This window comes from Dromiciops gliroides, chromosome 1 (genome assembly GCF_019393635.1).
Source record: "Dromiciops gliroides isolate mDroGli1 chromosome 1, mDroGli1.pri, whole genome shotgun sequence".
NCBI lineage: Eukaryota > Metazoa > Chordata > Mammalia > Microbiotheria > Microbiotheriidae > Dromiciops > Dromiciops gliroides.
In genome coordinates, this window is record NC_057861.1 from 571040334 (window position 1) to 571062317 (window position 21984).

Below are 21984 nucleotides of genomic sequence, written 5' to 3' on the forward strand. Positions count from 1 at the left end.
GAAGAGTTTAAAGAAAGGGAAGAATCCTGTTGGCTGAAATCCCATGAAGAAAGTCAGCCAAAGGAAGATAGGATGTTCTGTAGAACACAAAAACAGATTCTGATGCCAAAGAAAAGGGGAATTTGTCTAAAGATCTCGTCAGCCCAAGCAGCTGGGTGGCACAGTGGATAAAGCACTGGCCTTGGATTCAGGAGGACCTGAGTTCAAATTTGGCCTCAGGCACTTGACACTTACTAGCTGTGTGACCCTGGGCAAGTTACTTAACCCTCATTCCCGCCCCCCCCCCCAAAAAAAGACTCATAAACCAAATAATCTTTTAAAAAATTTTATTGGCACTTTACTTAATATTATTGTTACCTCCTGATACCTCCCTCCTTCTAACAGTTGTATAATTGGCCCAAATCCTCTGAATACTTAGGACTATGGAAAAAGTTTTGACTCATTTTTAAACTGTTTGGAACAAGAGAAATCCAAGAAGAGAGAGAAACTCTGCTTGGGATAAGTAAGTCAATAATTATTGACAAAGGGCAAAAAGTAGAACTACCCAATTGTTCTTTTTCTGCCAAGGAAAGTGATCTTTAGAGTGGTAAGTATAGAACAAAAATATAAAAACAAGTTGTTAGGTAATTCTAGAGCAATGAGTTCAAGTTATCAGACTTGGACCAATTGCATCCTGCACTACTAAAACCTTACAGATAGCACAGGAGGGATATGCCCTAACTTATAGAGTAAGTCTTCAATACTAGGCAGTCAGCATGTACTCAAAACCAATTATTCAGCCAGAGGACACAATTCATTCAAAATAAAGGTATGTAATGAAATTGCATTGTAAGAAAAACAATAAACATTTCCTGTATAGATAATCTTAGCTTTGTGGAGAGAGAAATAATGAGGACTGCAGGTTATGAGAAATTTGAATCTTGTGTCACTTATTTCAGAGACAGCAAAGCAACCTCTGTTCTAGCTCCTCCTCAAACATACCTAAAAGGTCCTAAAGTGGGTGGTGGGGTGGAACAGCTGGATCTGGTTGGTGCTGTTTGGGGTGGGTTAAGTGAACTTTAGTAAACCCAACTTCTTTCTACACATGTTTAATAAGTGTTAATGAGTTCATGAATATTAACTTCTCTGCCCATGGGCAGGATTTGACAGCCATTTTCTGAATGTGAAATGTATGGAAATGTTTATAACCGGATGGGGGATCATATCAAGAGGGAACATAGATTTTTACGGGAAGACGGTGAACCTCCTATTTCCCTATCCAATTGGAGAAAGGAGGGGGGGTTACCTTAAGGAATATGAACTTGTCTGTGACTTTGTTCAAATGCACTCCTCTGAGCATAAGCAGGGGTACCCATTCTTGAGAGAATGCAATAAAAAGCTTTCATCCATGTTCCTCTGCAAGTCTGATTATTTGTAAATACTTTACTTCCAACAAGGTTAATTATGAATTATTATAATCTACACAAGCCACAATTATGAATCAGACAGAATGGAAAAATTGTGATGTCTTTGACATAAATAGAGGTTTGGAAGGAGGGCTGTGTGTGTGTATATGTGTGTGTGTGTGTGTGTGTGCGCGCGCGCGCACTTTGAAGTAATTAGCATAGGGATGATAACTAAACTCATGGGAATAGGTGGCATCACCAATAAGGTATAGACAGAAGAGAGCCCAGGACAGAGCTTGGGGAATACCCACTATTAGCGAGGTGTGATGTAGAGGATTAGCTAGAATTAGACTGAGAAAAATGACTAAACAAGTAGGAGGATTGAAGTATGAAGGAGGTATGAGGGTGTGAGTAGTTCTCAGTGCAACAGATGGGTCTAGATTTTTGATAATTGGTAAATTTTGAATGTAAAATTCAAAGGATTGAGTATTAGCATCAAAATATATTATTTATAGACTGCTTTTTCAAGGAATTAGGCTGAGAAAGAGAGGAGTGATAGGATATGATAGCTTGAAGTGATGGTACAAACTAATGTTTTAAAAGATGGAGTCAACTTGAACTTGTTTCAAGGTAGAGAAGATAGGAAGAGGTTGAAGATTAGGCAGTGGATGATTGAGTTTGCAATTTACTGAAGAAGATTGAAGGGCATGGGATTAACATAGAGGGATTATTCTTTGTCCTTTGTTCTCAAAGAGGACTATGACATAAGGAGGTGATGTTATGACTTGCATTGAATTGGATTTAAGTGAGGGACTCCTCCTGAGCCACCTGGATCCAGTACCAAGATATACATTAGGACAGCTGGAGATGACCCTGATGTTTGAAGCAATTGGGGTTAAGTGACTTGCTCAGGGTCACACAGCTAGTAAGTGTCAAGTTTCTGAGGTCAGATTTGAAGTCACGTCCTCCTGACTTCCAGGGTCAGTGCTCTATCCACTCTCACCTATTTGATCCTTATAGAGGTATTAGCATCTTTTAAAAAGGGTCACTTTGTCAAAAACTGGGAAAAAGGAGACACTGGGGAAAAGTAGAGACTGGAGGATAAGATCAAGGATTTTGAAATGAAGAGAAAAGGGGAATTCATTCCAAATGACCTCATTTAAAAAAAAAAAAAAGCAAAATAGGGGCAGCTAGGTGGCTCAGTGGATAAAGCACCAGCCCTGGATTCAGGAGGACCTGAGCTCAAATTTGGCCTCAGACACTTGACACTAGCTATGTGACCCAGGGCAAGTCACTTAACCCTCATTGCCCTAAAAAAAAAAAAGAAAAAGAAAAAAAGATGGGAAGCTCCCATGTGAGAGGACAAAAGTATACATTTGTAATGCTAACAGTCCTTATCAAACAAAAATATAATAATAATAGACAACAGGAATGAGAGCACAGGATTAGAAATAGGGCAATACATGAGACATGCTGATTTTCAAAAAGAGGGAAATATAAACTTTAGGACATTGGGCTTGGTTTGAATTCCCAACAAAATTTTAAAATATATTGTCAAAGAGATTGTTTATTTTAAAATGTCATATTATATTTAATATATTGTTAATTACATATAACTTTGTTTTAGGTGGCTTGTTCAGATACTCTGCTTTAAGGGAAAAATATGAATAATTAACTGTTATGGTCACAGGCCAAGAGAAATAAAATTATTGATTTCTATTAATAATTTGTGCCCATGGACAATATTTATGTATTGCTGATTCAGAATTAGACCCTAATTTTCATATTTCCAACCCTACCATTATGTAATTGTCACTTTGGGCAAGCCTTTAATCCAGCATTGTTGAATGTTGAAGCTGAAAACTGCCTTTAAGATTATCTTGTCGAGGTATTTTTAACCTTTTTTTTTGTTGTTCACCTTTTGCAGTCTGGTTAAGCCTATGGAATCCTCATAATAATGTTTTTAACTGCATAAAATATACATGTAGAATTACATATCTTGTCTTAAGATCAGTTAGTTTACCTTTGGCTAGGTCAGTATCTTTGATATAGTTTTATGTCCAGAAAGAAAATTGTTATCAATCTGTGGTTCATTTTTAATGCCATCAAGATAGAAATATCTTTTGAAAGAATTCTAAATTATTTCCAGATGTTTTCAGATTTCTTTTTAAAAAAAACAACTTACAGATAACTTTGTAGCTTAACTATCTTGATATAGCACTTCTTGCAGCATCTTTCTTTACAAATAAAAACCCTAGCTAAGAAAGCCTTTATATTTTCAGTAGCATCCATATTGTTGACTTCAAAAACTTAAGTTGAAAGATTTATCTCATTCCTATGATTAACGATATGTGCCAAGTGAGCCAAGCAATGGATAAAATTGATTCTTTTAAAATGTTCCAAGAGTAGATTTTCTTTTTCTCCTCTACTGCCTTTAGTTCAAATAAGTTCTTCTTTTTTTTGGTGGGGGGGCAGGGCAATGAGGGTTAAGTGACTTGCCCAGTGTCACACAGATTTGAACTCAGATCCTCCCAAATCCAGGGCCAATACTCTATCCACTGCGCTACCTAGCTGCCCCCAAATAAGTGCTTCTTGAAAGCCAGTGAACTTCTGTGTGCTAGAGATGTTATCATCTTCTATTCCTGTTTATTGACCAAGTCTTTCAAAAATGTAGTGATTCAGAGATCTGCTTTGATAAAGATGACTATGGCTGGTGACAAAACTTTTTTCAAGTTATTAGAAGTCAGTTGCCAATGCCTGTCTGTATTAAAAAAACCTTGTTTTTAAAAATCAGTGAAGGGAAGAGTTAATTTTAAAAACAGTTAACTTATAAAAATTGCTTCATTTTATTTTATAAGCATTTGTTATCTATAGTACTACATTTTTTTTTTTTTTTGGTGAGGTAATTGGGGTTAAGTGACTTGCCCAGGGTCACACAGCTAGTAAATGTCAAGTGTCTGAGGCCAAATTTGAACTCCGGTCCTCCTGATTCCAGGGCCAGTGCTTTATCCACTGCACCACCAGCTGCCCCAGTACTATCTTTTTATTAAAACAATAATTTAAGAAAATATCACCCTCACAATAAGCACAGCAAAACAAATCCCTACATTGGCCATGTCCAAAAATACTTGTTTCATTCTGGTCTATCACTTCTCTAGCAGGAGATGGGTGGTGTGATTCATGTCTGGATTCCTGGTTTATCATTGCATTAATCAGTTTCAATGTTTTTCCAAGTTGTTAGTGTGTATAGTAAAATATTTATTTTTAAATAAAGTAGGTAAAAAAAAATCCTTTAGCTCCTTTTACTCTACCCAGTTTCCTGTGAAACTGTCCATTTCATCATTTCATATGATAAAATAATAACATTCATGTGCCACAATTTATTTATAGCTGGTTACTCCATTACATTGTCTCAGTCTATTCATGAGCAAGTAATATTTCTCCATTTACTCAAGTCTGTTTTGATTTCTTCAGAGGTTTTTTTTTTAAGTGAGGCAATTGGGGTTAAGTGACTTGCCCAGGGTCACACAGCTAGTAAGTGTTAAGTGTCTGAGGCCGCATTTGAACTCAGATCCTCCTGACTCCAGGGCCAGTGCTCTATCCACTGCGCCACCTAGCTGCCCCAAAGGGTTTTTTTAAATAACTGGATTCATATTATTCCTGGATATATTTTGATTGATATACTTTCAGATATTTTATACATTATATAATTAGCTTGAATGCAATTTCTCTTTCTATCTCTACTGCTGGCTATTGTGGTGATATCCAGAAATGAAGATGATTTTATATGGATTTACTTTATATCCTTCAGTGTTACTAAAGTTATTAGTTTGTTAATTTTTAGGTTGACCCTTTAGGGTTTTCTAAATCTATAATCATATCATCTGCGAAGAGTGATCATTTTGTTTCCTGTTTGCCTATGTTTATAGTCTCTTGAGCTCACTTCCTTTTCTCATTACTATAGCTAGCATTTATATGACTATGTTAAGTAATAGTTGTGAAAATGGGTATCTTGGCTTTATTCCAAATCTTATTTTTCTATTACACACCATGTACCATGTTTAATCTTGTTTTTAAAAGGATACTATTTGTTATATTAAAGCCCATTTTTCTTAAAGTTTCCAATGTTAACAGGAATTCATGTTAGATTTTGTCAAGCCTTTTCCAACATCTACTGATATAATCATGTGATTTTTATTACTTATTTTTATAGTCTTCTTTATGTTGAACTTATCCCATATTTTCAGTAAAAACCAAACCTTATTGTAGTCTACAATCTTTATAAAATGTTGTTTTAGACTGTTTTTCTGGTATAAATCCCACCTGGTCGTTGTTATCCTGGTGATAAATTGCTGTAATCTCTTTACTAATATTTTATTTTAAATTTCTGTATTTCTGGTTTATAGTTTTCTTTCTTTGTTTTGGCTCTTCCTGGTTTGGGTGTCAGCACCATATTTGCATCATAAAAGGAATTTGGTAGGACTCCAAATAGTTTATATAATTTTGGAAGTAATTGTTATTTAAATGTATAGTAAAATTCACTTGTAAATCTTTCTGGCCCTGGAAATTTTTTCTTTGAGAGTTCCTTGATAGCTTGTTCAAATTGTTTTTTTAATGGACTTAAATATTTTCTTTCCTCTTCTGTTAGTCTGTGCAATTTATATTTGTGTAAATATTCCTCCATTTCACTTGATTGTCAGATTTGTTGGCATACAGTCGAGCAAAATAGCACCTAACTTTTGCATTAATTGGCTCTTCATTGGTGGTGCATTCACCCATTTCATTTTTTGATACTGGTAATTTGTTTTTTATCTTTCTTTTTAAAATCAAGTTAACCGAAGATTTATCTTTTTTTTTTCATAAAACCAGCTCTTAGTTTTATTTATTAATTCAATAGTTTTCTTGCTTTCAGTTTTATTAAGCTCTCCTTTGATTTTCAGAATTTCTAATTTTGTATTTAATTTGGATTTTAGGGTTTTTTTTAGTTGCGTGCCCAATTCATTGATCTTTCTCTTTTTCATTCATGTAAGAATTTAGAGATACAAAATATCACTTTAGAACTGCTTTGGCTGCATCCCATTTGTGTTGTCTCGTTATTGTTGTTCTCTTTGGTGAAATATTGATTGTTTCTATGATTTGTTGTTTGACTCGCACATTCTTTAGGGTGAGATTACTTAGTTTCCAACTAATTTTTAGTCTATCCTTCCATGGCCCTTTATTACAAGTAGTTTTTATTGCATCATGATCTGAAAGGATGTATTTATTATTTCTCTTTTCTGCACTTGATTGTGAGGGGCTTTTTTTGCCCTAACACATGGTGAATTTTTGTGTAGGTGCCATGCACCATTGAGAAAAAGTTGTGTATTTCTTTCTATCCCTATTCAATTTTCTCCAAAGGTCTGTCATATCCAACTTTTTTTTTTTTTTTTTTTTTTTTTTTTTTTTGCGGGGCAATGGGGGTTAAGTGACTTGCCTAGGGTCACACAGCTAGTAAGTGTCAAGTGTCGGAGGCCGGATTTGAACTCAGGTACTCCTGAATCCAGAGCCGGTGCTTTAATCCACTGCGCCACCTAGCCGCCCCCTGTCATATCCAACTTTAAAAAAATTATATTTGCCTCTCTAACTTCTTTCTTGTTTATGTTATAGTTAGATTTATCATTTTCTGAGAGGCACAGGTTGAGGTCCCTGACTAGAATAGTTTTGCTGGCTGTCTGTTTCTTCCTGTAACTCACTTAACTTCTCCTCTAAGAATTTGGATGCTATACCACTTGTTGCATATATGTTTAATATTTTTAATTTTTTTCCATTCTTATTTATTTTGTTTATTTAAAGTTTAGAGTTCCAAATTCTATCCCTCTCTCATTCCCTCCCTCCCTACACACCCTCCTCCCCAAGGTTGAAAGCAGTGTAGGTTATACATGTGCAATTATGTGAAACATTAACATATTAGTCATTTTACAAAAAAGACAAGTAAAAAAAAAGAAAGTACAAAATAGCATGTTTCAGTCTGTGTTCAATCAATATCAGTTCTTCCTCTGGAGGTGGATAGTATAGCTCATAGAGCTATAATGCTGTTACTGTGCACAATGTTCTCTTGGTTCTGCTCACTTCACTATACATCAGTTCATTATGAGTCTTTCCAGGTTGTTCTTAAATCATCCTGCTTGTCATTTCTTTTAGCACAATAATATTCTATTAAAATCATATGTCAAAGCTTGTTCAGTCATTCCCCTGTTGATTGACATTCCTTCAATTTCCAATTCTTAGCCACCACAGAGTTGCTATAAATATTTTTTGTACAATTTTTTTCCTTTTCTCTTTTTCACAGTTACTATTGTTAACTGTTTCCCTCTATCCTATTCCTTTCCCCATGATATTTACTCTATTTTCTATCTTCTTTCACCCTATCCCTCCTCAAAAGGGATTTTCTTCTGACTGTACCCTCCCCTAATCTGCAGTCCCTTCTTTTACCCTTCCCTCCTTATCCCCTTTCCCTCCTACTTTCCTTCAGGGTTAGATAGATTACTCCACCCAATTGAGTGTGTATGTTAATCCCTTGTTGAGCCAACTCTGATGAGATTAAGGTCTTTGAGCCTATTCTGATGAGTGTAAGGTTCTTTTACTGCCCTGCTCCTCCCCCATGTCTCCCCCACTCCATAAGCCTTTTCCTGTTTCTTTCATGTGGGATTTCATCCCATTCTACCTCTCCTCTTCCCTAGTGCATTCCTCTCATCTCTCAATTTTACCCTAAAGAAGTAATCATGGGGCAGCTAGGTGACACAATGGACAAAGCACCCACCCCGAACCCAGGATGACCTGAGCCTAAATCCGGCCTCAGACACAAGACACTCACCCACTGTGCACAAAAAATAGATAAACAAAAAATAGAAACTTTACAGATATCATCCCTTCATAATTCCCACCTGTGCCCTCTGTCTAAATTTATTTCTATCATCTGCCCCAATACTGAGAAAGTTCTTATGAGTTAGAATTATTATCTACCCATGCGGGAATGTAAACAGTTTAACCTTTTTACATCCCTCTTAATTTCTTTTTCCTGTTTACCTTTTTATGGTTCTCTAGGGTCTTGTATTTGAAAGTCAGGTTTTGCATTCAGTTTACGTCTTTTCATCACGAATACTTGAGAGTCCTCTTTTTTCATTGAAGTCCCATTTTTCCCCCTAAAAGATTATATTCAGTTTTGCTGGATAGGTGATTCTTGGTTGCAATCCCAATTCCTTTGCCCTCTGAAATATCATATTCAATGCTCTCTGATCCTTTAATGTAGAAACTGCTAGGTCTTGTGCTATCCTAACTGTGGCTCCATAGTACTTGAAGTGTTTCTTTTTGGGAGCTTCCAATATTTTTTTCCTTTACCTGGGAGCTGTGGAATTTAGCTATAATATTCCTGGGAATTTTCCTTTTGAGATCTCTTTCAGGAGGTGAATAGGTGGATTCTTTCAATTTCTATTTTACCCTCTGCTTCTAGAATATCAGGACAATTTTCCCTGACAATTTCCTGGAAGATCTAAACTCTTATTTTGATTATGGTTTTCAGGTAGTCCAATAATTTTAAAATTATCTCTCCTTGATCTATTTTCCAGATCAGCTGTTTTTCTAAGGAGAAATTTTATATTGCCCTCTATTTTTTTATTTATTTGGATTTACTTTACTGTGTCTTGGTTTCTCATAAAGTCGCTGACTTTTATTTGTTCAATCTTAGGCAATTATTTTCTTCAGAGAGCTTTTGTATCTCCTTTTCCATTTGGCTTTTCAAGCTGTTGACTTTTTTCTCATGACTTTCCTGCATCATTCTGATTTCTCTCTCCATTTTTTCCTCTACCTCTCTTACTTTCTCTTTAAAGTCCTTTTTGAGCACCTCTGTGGCCTGAGACCAATTCATATTTTTCTTGGAAGCTTTGGATGTAGGGACCCTGAGATTAATATCATCTTCTGAGGGTGCACCTCGATCTTCCTTGTCGTTAAAGAAACTTTCTATGGTTCTCAACTTTCTCTGCTTGCTCATCTTCCCCATATTTTACTTGATTTTTAACTCCCTCTTACAGTGCCCTCCCCCCCCCCTTCCAAGCTACACTGTCCCAAGCCTTAGAGGGTCCCAGATGGTATGATTTAAAGAAGGGCAGGTTATTCACTCACCTGGCCTGTTCCTGGGTCTGTAGATAACCCCAGGCCAACTTGCTAATTAACCAGACAGCAAAACTTTGTGTCCTGTGGTTGTTAGCTCTGATGATCCTGTGTCCCTCCACAACCTGGACCACTCAAGCCTACTTCCTAATTCCCAGCAGGGGTGAAGCACCCAAGTTCTGCCTCAACACCAGCAGAGACCCCTGTAATTTCCCCCCTTCTGAGGACTCGGCCCTCTCACCAGACCACGAGCTTAGTCCCAGACAACACTGGTACGGCAGCTGATTCAGAGGCTCTGGGGGTCTCTTTCTCTGGTGAGGCCAGATTGGGATTGGATCTGTTTAGGTTTGGGATCCACTCCTGCCCTGGCACAGCAGCTACCTCCTGCAGACTTTCTTTTTTTTTTTTTTCTTTTCTTTTCTTTTCTTTTTTTAAATGTATAAGGTATTTTATTTTTTCCGTTACATGTAAAGATAGTTCTCAACTTTTGTTTATACAAGCTTTACAATTTCAGATTTTTCTCCCTCCCTCCCCTCCCTCCCCCCTCCCCTAGACAGCAGGTAATCTGATATAGGTTATGTCTATATATCTCTATACATATAGATATAGATAGATATAGATATAGATATATACACACACATTTATACACATAATAACATTAATCCTATTTCTGCATTAATCCTGTTACAAGAGAAAAAATCAGAGCAGTGATGCAAAACCTCAAAATAGAAAAAAAAACACAACAGCACCCAAAACAAAAGAAATAATATGGTTCAATCAGCATCTATACTCCACAGTTCTTTTTTTCTTTTTTTTTCTTGGATTTGGAGATCCTCTTCTATCATGAGTTCCCTGGAACTCTTCTGTACCATTGCATTGGTGAGAAGAATATAGTCCATCACAGTAGGTCAACACTCAATGTTGATGATACTGTGTACAATGTTCTTCTGGTTCTGCTCATCTCACTCATCATCAGCTCACATAAGACCCTCCAGGTTTCTCTGAACTCTTCCTGCTCATCATTTCTTACAGCACAATAGTATTCCATTGTATTCATATACCACAACTTCTCCAGCCATTCCCCAATTGATGGGCACCCCTTCAACTTCCAATTCCTTGCTACCACGTAAAGAGCAGCTATAAATATTTTTGTACATGTGGGTCCCTTTACCCCTTCCATGATTTCTTTGGGCAAAAGACCAAAAAGTGGAATTGCTGGGTCAAAGGGTATGCACAGCTTTATTGCCCTTTGGGAATAATTCCAAATTGCTCTCCAGAATGGTTGGATCAGCTCACAGCTCCACCAACAACGCATTAGTGTTCCAATTTTCCCACAGCCTCTCCAACATTTATTATCTTCCTTTTTTGTCATTTTAGCCAATCTGATAGGTGTCAGGTGGTACCTCAGAGTTGTTTTAATTTGCATCTCTCTAATCATTAGAGATTTAGAGCATTTTTTCATATGGGAATAGATAGCTTTGGTTTCTTCATCAGAAAACTGCCTGTTCATATCCTTTGACCATTTCTCAATTGGGGAATGACTTGGATTCTTATAAATTTGATTTAATTCCCTATATATTTTAGAGATGAGGCCTTTATCAGAAGCACTGGCCTCAAAAATTGTTTCCCAGCTTTCTGCCTCCCTTCCAATTTTGGATGCATTGCTTCTGTTTGTACAAAATTTTTTTAATTTAATATAATCAAAATCATCCATTTTGCATTTTATAATATACTCTATCTCTTGTTTGGTCAAAAACTGTTCTCCTTTCCAAAGATCTGATAGGTACACTATTCCTTTCTCTCCTAATTTATCTATGGTATCACCTCTTATGTCTAAATCATGTATCCATTTTGACCTTATTTTAGTATAAGGTGTAAGATGTTGGTCTATGCCTAATTTCTGCCATACTATCTTCCAGTTTTCCCAGCAGTTTTTGTCAAGTACTGAGTTCCTATCCCAGAAGCTGGAGTCTTTGGGTTTATCAAACACTACATTACTAGTGTCATTTACTACTGCATTTCCTGAGCCTAGCCTATTCCATTGATCTACCACTCTATTTTTTAGCCAGTACCAGATAGTTTTGATGACTGCCGCTTTATAGTAAAACTTCAGGTTTGGTACTGCTAACCCACCTTCCTGTGGATTTTTTTTCATTATTTCCCTGGATATTCTTGATTTTTTGTTTTTCCAGATGAATTTTGTTATTATTTTTTCTAGCTGTATAAAATAATTTTTAGGTAGTCTGATTGGTATGGCACTGAATAAGTAAATTAATTTAGGCAGTATTGTCATTTTTACTATATTAGCTCTGCCTATCCATGAGCAATTGACATCTTTCCAATTATTTAGATCTGATTTGATTTGTGTGAAGAGTGTTTGGTAGTTGTGTTCATAGAGTTCCTGGGTTTGTCTTGGCAAGTAGACTCCCAAGTATTTTATATTATCTACCGTTACTTTAAATGGAATATCTCTTTCTATCTCTTGCTGCTGAACTTTGTTGGTCATGTATAGAAATGCTGATGATTTATGTGGATTTATTTTATATCCTGCTACTTTGCTAAAGTTGTTAATTGTTTCAAGTAATTTTTGACTTGATTCTCGAGGATTCCTTAAGTATACCATCATATCATCTGCAAAGAGTGATAGTTTTGTTTCCTCCTTGCCTATTCTAATTCCTTTAATTCCTTTCTCTTCTCTGATTGCTAAAGCTAACATTTCTAGGACAATATTAAATAATAGGGGTGATAATGGACATCCCTGTTTCACCCCTGATCTTATTGGGAAGGCCTCTAATTTATCTCCATTGCATATAATACTTGCTGATGGCTTTAGGTAGATACTGTTTATTATTCTAAGGAAAGCTCCCCCTATTCCTAAACTCTCTAGTGTTTTTATTAGGAATGGGTGCTGTTCCTGCAGACTTTCTAAGCCATCTTTGGATGGAAAATAATTTCAGTCTGTTCTTTTGTGGGTTTGCTGCTCCAGGAATTGTCTTATGGCATTATTTGGAGATTTTTTTCTGAGCAAACGTGTCATGAGTTCTGAGAGCTTACTGCCTTTCCTCTGCCATCTTGTCCATATATGTTTAGTATTGATATTATTTCATTGTCTATGGTAACTTTTAATAAGATGGAGTTTCCTTATCTCTTTAATTAGATCTGTATTTGCTTTTGCTTTGTCTGAGATCAGGATTGCTACCCCTCACTTAAAAAAAAATAAGTATTTTAATTTAAAGTTTTGAGTTCCAAATTTTATCCCTCCTTCCTCCTTCCCTGCCCTTTCTCTGAGGCAGTAAGCAATCAGTTATAGATTATACATGTGCAATTAAGTAAAATATTACCATATTAGTCATTTTATATAAGAAAACTTGAATAAAAGAAAAAATGAAAGAGTGAAAGATAGCATGCTTCAGTATGTTCAATCAATTCTTTCTTTGGAGATGGATACTATGCTTCCTCATGAGCCTTTTGGGATTGTTCTGGATCATTGTATTGCTGAGGATAGTTGTCACAGTTCTTCATCAAACAGTATTGCTGGCACTGTGTACAGTATTTTCCTGGTTCTGTTCACTTTACTAGACATTAGTTCATAAAAGTTTTTGCTGGCTTTTCTGAAATCACTTGTACAATAATATTCCATCACCACCATATAGCACAGCTTGTTTAGCCATTCCTCAATTGATGGACATTCCTTTGATTTCTGATTTTTAGCCACTAAAAAAAAGAGCTGCTTTAAATATTTTTGTCCAAATAGGTCTTTGGGATATAAACCTAGCAGTGGTATTGCTGGATCAAAGGGTATCCTTGCCTTAGAGGGTCCCAGATGGTATGATTTAAAGAAGGGCAGGTTTTTCACTCACCTGGGCTGTTCCTGGGTCTGTAGATAACCCCAGGCCAACTTGCTAATTAACCAGACAGCAAAACTTTGTGTGCTGTGGTTGTTAGCTCTGATGATCCTGTGCTGAAGGATAATATATTCTGCAACAGACTTTTACCTTCACTCTGTGTGTATCTCTCTGCTTCAAACATCTTTCCTGTAAACAACATATTTAACCTACTCTGCTTTCTTTTTTGGGAAAGTTCCTCTCATTCACAATGACAGTTATGATTACTAACTGTGTATTTCCCTCCATTCTATTTTCCTCTTGTTTATACTTTTCTTTCTCCTTTTACCCTGTCCTTCCTTACCAGTGTTTTGCTTCTGACCACCACCTCCCTGAATCTTCCCCTCAGAAAGTACAGGGGAAGAGGACAAATTTAGCATGCTTTGAAATTTTGCCCAGACCTGGCACTGCCTGTGTATTACAGAGAGCAACAGGGAAAAGATGCCTGTGGCCAGAAAGGCTTCTAGGACAGGACTTCTTAAACTTTTTCCGTGCATGGCCCCTTTTTGGCTGAGAAATTTTTACCTGCCCCCTGGGCATATAGGCATATAAAATAGGTATACATAATCTTTTACTGTTCCAAAATTTTCTAGACACCCACATTCAATTAGGTGACCCCATATGGGGTCATGATCCACAGTTTAAGAAGCTAGGCTCTAATGGATCAAGAAGTCTTTTAGAGAGGGAGTAGACTTCCATAGACTCTCCATTCCCATTTTCTGCTTTGGTAAGGCTGGCTTTTAATTGGGATTTAGGGGAGCCAAGAGGGTATACCAAAGATAAATTGTCTAGTTCAGCATATTGAACCTTCTACCAGGAAGTACTTATGAAAAATGTGATCCATCTCCAGAGAAAGAACTGATGGTGTCTGAATACAGATTGAGGCATTTTTTTTTAGTTTTTTTTTTCTTAAGTCTTTTTTGTCTTTTTTTCTTTCACAACCCGACTAATGTGGAAATATTTTGCATGACTACACATGTATTCAATTGCTTGCTTTCTTAAGCAGGAGGGAGGAAGAAAAACACAAAGTTTTAGAAATGGACATTAAAGTTGTTTTTACATGTAATTGAAGAAAAATAAAATTCTGAATAAATGGAAAAAAAAGAAAATGATAATAAATAGCACCAAAAAAAAAAAAAAGAATAGCACTCTTTTCTGTAATGCAGTTAGATAAAGGTAAAACACTCAACTTTTTGGGAATCCAGTGCTTGAGCAACTGTTTTCTAGAGCTTCTGTTACTGTATCATATAATTTAAAAATAGTATTTATTAAAGTGCCTAAATTTTGCTATGTGAATTAATAGAAAAGTAGATTGGAGGAATTGCAGAACTAAAATGTCAAGGGAGTCTGGAAATTAATTACCCTGTCACCCATTTTACATATGAAGAAATTGATGTGCTATAAGGTTATATCTTATGGTCCTGGCCCTACTACACAAGTAAAAGAGCTTATATTCAAGGCCAGGACTATTTCCACTGTGCCAGATCCACAAATAAAGCAGCAATTTAGTAGTTAGAACAAAAGCTGTAACAAGAGAATTCTCACAATTGCCATGTCAAGTATTAGAGCTTTTATTTATTTATTTTTAAACTTTATAGCTGTGCTTTTGAATGGTTATTTTAAGAGGTTCTATTATCAGCATCATTCTAAATTCCAGAGCAGTTTTCAGGACCCCTGGGGGTTATAGAGGCCCTTTAAGGGGGTGGTCCATGAAGTTAAAAGTATCATTCTGTCTCAGGTGTACAGTAGAATTTTCCAGAGGTTTCATGACCTGCAAACGTGAAGACTGCAGAATTTTACTTCTGCCTTAGAAATGGAAGAATTTGTGGACATGGCTAGAATTGACTGTTTTCCTTGAGTCCAATATCAGCAACAGTCAATCATCACAGAAAATCTTTTATGAGAATGTTTGCCAACAAATACAAGTGCTAGATAACTTTTCTGAATTTTGTGATCTATGCAGAGACAACAGTGTTGACATACATATACACCGATAATTCAAAAACATTCATGGTTAAAACTATTGGTGCAGGGGCAGCTAGTGGTGCAGTGGATAGAGCACCGGCCCTGGATTCAGGAGTACCTGAGTTCAAATCCGGCCTCAGATAATTGACACTGACTAGCTGTGTGACCCTGGGCAAGTCACTTAACCCCAATTGCCTCACCAAAAAACCAAAACCAAAACCAAAACCAAAAAAATCAAAAACAAAAGAAACCTATTTTGTGCCTTAAGCAGTGATGTTGTGGCATCAAAGTGTACTTTAGCCATAGTGTTTTCTACCATTAAAAAGAAAAAGAAGCCAGTTTCACTTAAGAATGTCCTTTATAAATCAATCAGAATTATTAACTTTATTAAATCTCTACCCTTCAGTACACCATTCTGTGTAATGAAATGAGAAGTAATCATAAAGTTCTGCTGCTGCATACCAAAGGAAAAGCACTTGTGGGATTGAGTTGTGAGCTTTTCATGAAACAGCATATCATTAAAGAGATTTGCAAATATATATAACATTGCCATTCTTCCCTAATTTTTTTTTGTTTTGAAAGGTATTTTTATGAAAAAAAGTTTTTTGATGTTAATGTGTAACAGGTTTTTGTTATTTTAAATGATTAATACTTTTTTTACAGAGTTATCATACATTATTATTATTATTATTATTATTATTATTAGCCAGGCAATGAGGGTTAAGTGACTTGCCCAGGGTCACACAGCTACTAAGTGTCAAGTGTCTGAGGCCAGATTTGAACTTGGGTCCTCCTGGATCCAGGGCCAGTGCTTTATCCACTGTGCCACCCAGCTGCCCCCTCAAAATTTATCCTACGTTATTTACAGTAATTTACAATACAGTAAATGTCAATGGATATAACCTACATAAATTAAACGTCTTAGGGTCCTCAATTTTTTAAAGTGTAAAGGATTCGGGAGACCAAGAAGTTAGAGAATCTCTTCCCTAGATGACAATTTTACAACCAAATCCTTATTAAAGAAAGAGGAAATGGATTCAAAGACTAAAAGATTATAGGCATGTGTGTGCTTCTGAAGTGTAGGGGAAAATATTTATAGACATCTTCTTGGGGTAAGTGTTTGGTCTTAAAAGGAAAATATGCTAAGGGTTTAAGAATAAAAGCCATTATTAATAGGCATTTATTAATTGAATTTTATGATTCATGCAGGGACAACAGTGTTGACATACGTGTATGTTAGAGATAAAGTATTTACAAACAATCAGACTTGCAGTGGAGCATGGATGAAGGCTTTTTATTGCATTCTTGCAAGAATGGGAACACACTTTAGAAGAGTGACACACTTTGCCACAGCAAACTTCCCTTTTTATACTAGATTTAACAAAGTCCCTCCCCTGTTTCACCCATTGGCTGGCTACTCTGGATGCACATTCTTAGTACCATTCCTACTTCATATTAACTCCTAAACATGTACCCCCACCCTGATCATACAACACATATATAATTAAAATGTTAAATCTCCACCCAGGGGTGTGTTAGATATTATGCATGAGGCTTATTAAACAAGTCCAGTGCAATTTGGGCTTAACTGGGGGGTACAAAGGGACTGGTTTGGGCTAGTATACTAATCTCCCTGATTCTAAGGAGAAATCATCCTTGTGGGACAACTTCTGATTGGACAGGGTTTTTATGGCCTTCTTGTTATATTGCAACTGTAACTGCCAGCTCAGTAGAAGGGGGAAAAGGGAGGAGGAGGGGGGCCTTGAAGTCTTGAGCAACATAGTCTGCTTAAATGAGAGCATTTAACTTATCTCTCTCAATGTACGCTGATGATAAAAATATGAATATAAATTGCTTTGTAAATAGTTTTTTAAAGTTAATTAATTAATTAATTTAGCATTTTCCCCAAGTTACATGTAGAAACAAATTTTTGCATCTATTTTTTTAAAGCTTTGCGTTCCAAATTCTCTTCCTCCTTCCCTAAGAACTCAAGCAATCCAATATAAGTTATACATGTACAGTCATGTAAAATATCTCTACATTAGTCAGGTTGTGAAAGAAAACAGGCAAAATAACTTTGGAAAGAGGAACTAAGAAAAAAAATTATACTTCTATCTGTATTCAGCTACCATTAGTTCATTATCTGTAGATGGATTACATTTTTCAAAAGTCCTTCTGATAGCATCCTGCTCATCATTTCTTTCACAGTTATTATTGCTAACTATATATAGTTACCCTCCATCCTATTCCCTCCCCTTGATATTTACTGTTTTTGATCTTCTTTCATCCTATCCCTCCTCAAAGTGTTTTACTTCTTACTGCTCCCTCCCCTAATCTACCTTCTCTTCCTTCACCTCTCCTTCCCCTCCCACTTTCCTTCAGGGCAAGATATATTACTATATCCACTTAAGTGTGTATGCTATTCCCTCTTTGAACCAATTCTGACAAGAATAAGTCTCACTCACTGCCCCGCTCCTTCCCCATTTTCCCCTCCACTCCATAAGCTTTTTCTTGCTTCTTTTATGTGAGCTATTTTACCCTATGCCACCTCTCCCTTTCCCTTTCTTCCAGTGCATTCCTCTTATCTCTTAATTTTATTTTAAAGATGTCATCATGGGGTAGCTAGGTAACATAGTAGACAAAGCACCAGCACTGGAGCCAGGAGGCCCTGAGCCCAAATTTGGCCCCAGATACAAACCACCCCACCCTGACTGCTTCACAAAAAAGAAAGGATTAAAAAAAAATAAATGCTTTACAGATATCATCCCTTCATATTCAATTCACACCTGTGCCCTGTAAGTATATTCCTTTCAGCTGCCCTAATACTGAGAACATTCTTATGAGTTAGAATTATCATCTTCCCATGTGGAAATGTAAACAGTTTAACCTTTTAACATCCCTCTTAATTTCTTTTTCCTGTTTACCTTTTTATGGTCCTCTAGGGTCTCATAATTGAAAATCAAATTTTCTATTCATTTCAGGTCTTTTCATCAAGAATGCCTGAAAGTCCTCTTTTTCATTGAAGTCCCATTTTTCCCCCTGAAAAATTATACTCATTTTTACTGGATGGGTGATTCTTGGTTGTAATCCCAGTTCCTTTGCCCTCTGGAATATCATATTCCATGCTCTCTGATCCTTTAATGTAGAAGCTGCTAGATCTTGTGTTATCCTGACTGTGGCTCCACAGTTCTTGAGTTTCTTTCTAGCAGCTTGCAATATTTTCTCCTTGACCTGGGAGCTCTGGAATTTGGCTATAATTTTCCTGGAAGTTTTCATTTTGAGATCTTTCAGGAGGTGAATAGATGGATTCTTTCAATTTCTATTTTATCTTCTGCTTCTAGAATTATTAGAGCAAATTTCCTTGACAATCTCTTGGAAGGTGACATCTAAGCTCTTTTTCTGATCATGATTTTGAGGTAGTCCAATAATTTTCAAATTATCTCTCCTGGATCTATTTTCCAGATCAGCTGTTTTTCCAAGGAGATATTTCACATTGTCCTCTATTTTTTTCATTCCTTTGGATTTACTTTATTTTCATTTAATTAATTAATTATATTTATGATTTATTTATCTTATTATTTTATATATTATATTTATTATAAATTTATTATATCATCTATTTTATTATATTATTTTTCATTCATTTGGATTTGCTCTTTGATTGGAAAATGATCTCATTCTATCCTTTGGGGGGTTCTGATGCTCCAGGAATTGTCTTATGGCATTATTTGGAGGTTTTTTATGTGATCATGTGGAAAGCTCCAAGAGGTTACTGCCTTTCCTCCACCATCTTGGCTCCACCCCTGGAAATCCTAGTGTAGAAGTTTAATGTGAATTTGGAGATATGAATGTCCTGTGACTAACACATACAGGATATGGGATCCTGGTCAAATTGCTGAATCTAGTGGTTTTGAAACTTTTTTTGCACACAGCACCATATTCTTTTCTGTATAGAATCATTATGTACTTAAGAATATTTGGAGAATTTTCCATGTGAAAATTACCCATTTGATTTATAGGCTGCTGCACACATTTTGAAAAGCTTTGACTAAAACTTCTTAATGACCATTACCTGTAAGTTGCAGAATATTTATGGAACTACATTGGTAGATGGAGTTTAATTAAAGGGAGTTCTATACACTTATGAAATCATAGCTCCAGACCAAAAATATTATGGAATATGGAGGTGATAGTCATAGTCCTAGTTCAGACTTTTTTGCATATATGTCATGTGGAGTATGGTGTTCATTTCTGGGCATCACATTTTAGTTAGAGCTTCATTAAATTGGAGAGTACCAAGAGGAGTGCAACTGCAGTAGGGAAGGGCCTGTGCCATATAAGAATTGGTAGAAGGAAATGGAAAAGTTTATACTGAAGGAGAAAAAAAAATAGAAGACCCATGTTAGTTGTCTTCAAGTACTTGAAAGGCTATCATATGGAAGAAGGCTTGAAAATGTAATGTTTGGTTCTAAGGCAGAACTACAAACAATAGTAATAGATAAATAAGGAAGAAGGGAAGTTTCGTGGGACTAGATAATAACTTTAATTTTAGTCATGTTAAGTTTCAAGTTTCTATAGGACATCAAGTTTGATATGTCTAATAGGCAGTTGTAAGATGTGAAACTGGAGGTCATAATAGAGGTCAGAGCTGGATAAATAGATCTGAGAATTCTCTGAATAAAGAATTGAATCTATAGTTGTTAATACAATCACCAAATGAAACAGTACAGAGAAGAGAAAAGGATGAAAGGCAGAGCTTTGGAGGACACCTGGGTGAAGATCTAGCAAAGGAGATTGAGAGAAGGCAACTAGGCGTCTTCCAAAAAGCCTAGAGAGAAGAGAATATCAAAAAGTGTCACAAGCTATAAATAGGGGTCAAGAAGGATGAGGTTTAAAGAAAGGCCATTTGATTTGTCAATTAAGAAATCATGAGTAACTTTAGAGAGTGTAATTTTTATTGAATTATAAAGTTGAAAGCCAAACTATCGAGGGATAAAAAGGAAAGAAGAAAGTGATGGCACTGATTATAGGAAGCCTTCTGAAGAAATTTAGCAGTGAAAGGGAAAAGAGGTATAGGATGGTAGTGGAAGTGGATGGCTCAAGAGAGTGTTTTTGTTTTTGTTTTGTTTTTTAAATTAATAAAGTATTTTATTTTTTTCTATTACATGTAAAGATAGTTCTCATCTTTTGTTTATACAAGCTTTACAATTTCAGATTTTTCTCCCTCCCTCCCCTCCCTCCCCCCTCCCCTAGACAGCCGGTAATCTGATATATAATCTGATAACCTATATGTATATACACACACATATATATATATATATATATATATATACATATATACATATATACACATAATATTTGTTTTTGTTTTTTGAGAATTGGAGAGACGTGGATATGGCAGCGGTGAATCAGCCAGTAGTCGGGGAAAGATTGAAGTTTGGTAAGAGAATGGGAATGATAGAAGGGGCAATTTTCTGGAGAAGATAGAAAAGAAAGGGATCACTTGTACATTTAGAGGAATTTTCCTTGGCAAGAAGGAACACTAATTCATGTGAGATAGGCATGAAGGAAATATTGGTAGGAGGCACCTAAGTTACATGAGCTGAGGAGAGAAGAGGAAGTTCTTGGCAAATGGTCTCAGTTTTTCCATGAAAGTGTGAAGGGGAAAGAAAAATTTTGGAAAAGCTACTGTAGTGAGTGGGATAATGAATCAATTAGAGAGTTTAAAAGGATTGCATTGGGCAGCTAGGTGGTGCAGTGGATAGAGTACCGTCCCTGGATTCAGGAGTACCTGAGTTCAGATCTGGCCTCAGACACTTACTAGCTGTGTGACCCTGGGCAAGTCACTTAACCCAATTGTCTCACTTAAAAAGAAAAAAAAAGTTCAATGATGGAAAAAAAAATAAAAGGATTGCATTGCTGCAATGAGGACTGAGTTGAGATTATTTAACATAACTTTGTTAGTGAACCCAGAAAACAAGTTTAGTTATTGTCCTCAGCTTTAACAGAGTGCAAGGAGGACAGAAGACTTAAAGTGATATGAGGACAGTATAGAGTTGAACTACTTAATTATCTGGGTTTGTCATATATAATGGTATTTTTTTTTTCAGGTATGAGTTGGGTTAGATGCCTGGTGAGCTCCCTAACTTTGAAATGTTGGGGTTCCCTTCTGTTAAATCTAAACAAGTAGAAAGTAGCACATATGCTCAGTCACAATCATCAGGTGGATTTGGAAGATTATACTTGGATTATACAGGATTGTGAAGCAAGGGATGGGTTTTAGCAGTTAAAGATAAGTCAGGGAGGAAGATGTAAACAAAGGCATGGAAAAAAAAAGGGTGAGTTGAGGCAGGAGAATAGAACAGTTTGGCTGTAGTATAGGGTAGTAAGTAATGTGAGATCAGGAAAGAAAAATAGACTGAAGCTAGAAAGGTGAATAGCCTTGAATTTAAGGATTGGATGTTATTTTATTTTATTTGTTAGTCAATATGGATAACAGTAGTATATTAGGCTGAACAGCACTTCAATTAATAGATATACACCATAAAGGATAACATGTCTTTAAAATGTTTATATATACACATTTACATATAAATTATATTCAT

General features: G+C 36.1%; 1 protein-coding gene across 4 annotated transcripts in view; it reads left to right on the top strand.

Moving 5' to 3' along the window:
• MCC (MCC regulator of WNT signaling pathway) overlaps nucleotides 1-21984 on the top strand; it is a 278091-nt gene that overhangs the window by 15827 nt on the left and 240280 nt on the right. The window lies entirely within an intron of this gene.